Genomic DNA, 3,676 nt, shown 5'->3' on the forward strand with positions numbered 1-3,676 from the left:
GCTGCGTCAGACCACGGCCAGACCCCTCAGGTCCCAAGGGTGCAGCAAGGAACCTTGCAAAGAGCTCAGCTTTTTGAGCCAAACGAACATCACAGCCTCCCCTCCCGCTTACCACCTGGAACCTACATGGGGAAAAGGGTAGGACTAACCTCTCTGAGCCTCATTTTCAATTTCTCCAAAATGGGGGCTAAGAGACATAACAGTGGGACTGATATCCATGGGTACTATGAAGAGCAAAAAATATACTGCATACAAAGCACTTGTTACATTTCCTGGCACACAGTAAGTGTTTAATAAATGATGGTTGACACATTTCTCTTCAGTGTACCTGTTTCCTGAAACAAGCTGCCCCAGAAGTGGGGCTTTTATTAACTTTTTAACAAAGAAGATATGCAATTACAAGACTAGAGTATACTGGTCATTCTTTGAAAAACCATTCATTGATCACCTGCCTTGTGCTCAGTTCTAAAAGAGACAGAAGACCAGACATTGAGAGACCTTCAAGACGGCGGAGGAGTAAAAGGTGGAGATCATCTTCCTCCCCACAAATACATCAAAAATACATCTACACGTGGAACAACTCCTACAGAACACCTACTGAACGCTGGCAGAAGACCTCAGACCTCCCAAAAGGCAAGAAACTCTCCATGTACCTCGGTAGGGCAAAAGAAAAAACAGAGACAAAAGAATAGGGACGGGACCTGCACCAGTGGGAGGGAGCCGTGAAGGAGGAAAGGTTTCCATACACTGGGAGGCCCCTTCGCGGGCGCAGACTGCGGGTGGCGGAGGGGGGAAGCTTCGGGGCCACGGAGGAGAGCACAGTAACAGGGGTGCGGAGGGCAAAGCGGAGAGATTCCCACACAGAGGATCAGGGCCGACCGGCACTCACCAGCCCGAGAGGCTGGTCTGCTCACCCACCAGGGCGCGCGGGGCTGGGAGCTGAGGCTCGGGCTTTGGTCGGATCCCAGGGAGAGGACTGGGGTTGGCGGCGTGAACACAGCCTGAAGGGGGCCAGTGCACCACGGCTAGCCGGGAGGGAGTCCGGGAAAAGGTCTGGACCTGCCGAAGAAGCAAGAGACCACTGTTTCCTGGTGCGCGAGGAGAGGGGATTAAGAGCGCTGCTTAAAGGAGCTCCAGAAACGGGCGCAAGCCGAGGCTATCAGCGCAGACACCAGAGACGGGCATGAGACGCTAAGGCTGCTGCTGCCGCCACCAACAAGCCTGTGTGCGAGCACAGGTCACTATCCACACCTCCCCTCCGGAGCCTGTGCAGCCCGCCACTGCCAGGGTCCCGTGATCTAGGGACAACTTCCCCGGGAGAACACATGGCACGCCTCAGGCTGGTGCAACGTCACGCCGGCCTCTGCCGCCACAAGCTCGCCCCGTATCCATACCCCTCCCTCCCCCCGGCCTGAGTGAGCCAGAGCCCCCGAATCAGCTGCTCCTTTAACCCCATCCTGTCTGGACAAAGAACAGATGCCATCAGGCAACCTACATGCAGAGGCAGGGCCAAATCCAAACCTCAACCCCAGGAGCTCTGCAAACAAAGAAGAGAAAGGGAAATCTCTCCCAGCAGCCTCAGGAGCAGCGGATTAAATCTCCACAATCAACTTGATGTACTCTGCATCTGTGCAATACATGAATAGACAACGAATCATCCCAAATTGAGGCGGTGGAATTTGGGAGCAACTATAGACTTGGGTTGCTTTCTGCATCTAATTTATTTCTGCTTTTATGTTTATCTTATTTAGTATCTAGAATTTATTATCATTGGGAGATTTGTTTATTGATTTGGTTGCTCTCTTCTCTTTTTTTTAAATATACTGTTTTTTCCTTTTCCTCTTTTTCAGAGTGTGTATGTGTATAATTCTTTGTGTGATTTTGTCTGTATAGCTTTGCCTTTACCACTTGTCCTAGGGTTCTGTCTGTCTAGTTTTTTGTTTGTTTGTTTGTTTTTCTTTTTTTAATATAGTTTTTAGAGCTTGTTATCATTGGTGGATTTGTTTTTTGGTTTGGTTGTGCTCTACTTTCTTTCTTTCTTTTTTTTTATTACTTTTTAAATTTTTTTGTTAATAATTTTCTTATTTTAAAAACTTTTATTTTATTTTTTTTCTTCCGTTCTTTCTTTCTGTCTCCCTTTTCTTCTGAGCCATGTGGCTGACAGGGTCTTGGTACTCTGGCCGGGTGTCAGGCCTGTGCCTCTGAGGTGGGACAGCCGAGTTCAGGGCATTGGTCCACCAGAGACCTCCCAGGGCCACATAATATCAAACAGCGAAAACTCTCCCAGAGACCTCCATCTCAACGCTAAGACAAAGCTCCACTCAATGGCCAGCAAGCTACAGTGCTGGACACCCCATGCAAACAACTAGCAAGACAGGAACACAACACCACCCATTAGCAGAGAGGCTGCCTAAAGTCATAAGGTCACAGACATCCCAAAACACAACACTGGATGTGGTCCTACCCACCAGAAAGACAAGATCCAGCCTCATCCACCAGAGCACAGGCACCAGTCCCCTCCACCAGGAAGCCTACACAACCCACTGAACCAACCTTAGTCACTGGGGGAAAACACCAAAAACAATGGGAACTATGAACCTGCAGCCTGCGTAAAGGAGACCCCAAACACAGCAAGTTAAGCAAAATGAGAAAACAGAGAAACACACAGCAGATGAAGGAGCAAGGTAAACATCCACCAGACCAAACAAATGAAGAGGAAATAGGCAGTCTACCTGAAAAAGAATTCAGAGTAATGATAGTAAAGATGATCCAAAATCTTGGAGATAGAATGGAGAAAATACAAGAAACATTTAACAAGGACTGAGAAGCACTAAAGAACAAACAAACAATGATGAACAACACAATAAATGAAATTTAAAATTCTCTAGAAGGAATCAATAGCAGAATAACTGAGGCAGAAGAACGGATAAGTGACCTGGAAGATAAAACAGTGGAAATAACAACTGCAGAGCAGAATAAAGAAAAAAGAATGAAAAGAATTGAGGACAGTCTCAGAGACCTCTGGGACAACATTAAACACACCAACATCTGAATTATAGGGCTCCCAGAAGAAGAACAGAAAAAGAAAAGGACTGAGAAAATATTTGAAGAGATTATAGTTGAAAATTTCCCTAATATGGGAAAGGAAATAGTCAATCAAGTCCAGGAAGCAGAGAGAGTTCCATACAGGATAAATACAAGGAGAAACACACCAAGACACATATTAATCAAACTATTAAAAATTGAATACAAAGAAAAAATATTAAAAGCAACAAGGGAAAAGAGCAAATAACATACAAGGGAATCCCCATAAGGTTAACAGCTGATCTTTCAGCAGAAACTCTGCAAGCCAGAAGGGACTGGCAGGACATATTTAAAGTGATGAAAGGGAACAGCCTACAACCAAAATTACTCTACCCAGAAAGGATCTCATTCAGATTCGACAGAGAAATTAAAACCTTACAGACAAACAAAAGCTAAGAGAATTCAGCACCACCAAACCAGCTTTACAACAAATGCTAAAGGAACTTCTATAAGCAGGAAACACAAGAGAAGAAAAAGACCTATAATAACAAACCCAAAACAATTAAGAAAATGGTAATAGAAACATACATATCAATAACTACCTTAAATGTAAATGGAGTAAATGCTCCAACCAAAAGACATAGACTGCCTG

This window comes from Leucopleurus acutus (assembly GCF_964270905.1).
Source record: "Leucopleurus acutus genome assembly, chromosome: 11".
Lineage (NCBI taxonomy): Eukaryota > Metazoa > Chordata > Mammalia > Artiodactyla > Delphinidae > Leucopleurus > Leucopleurus acutus.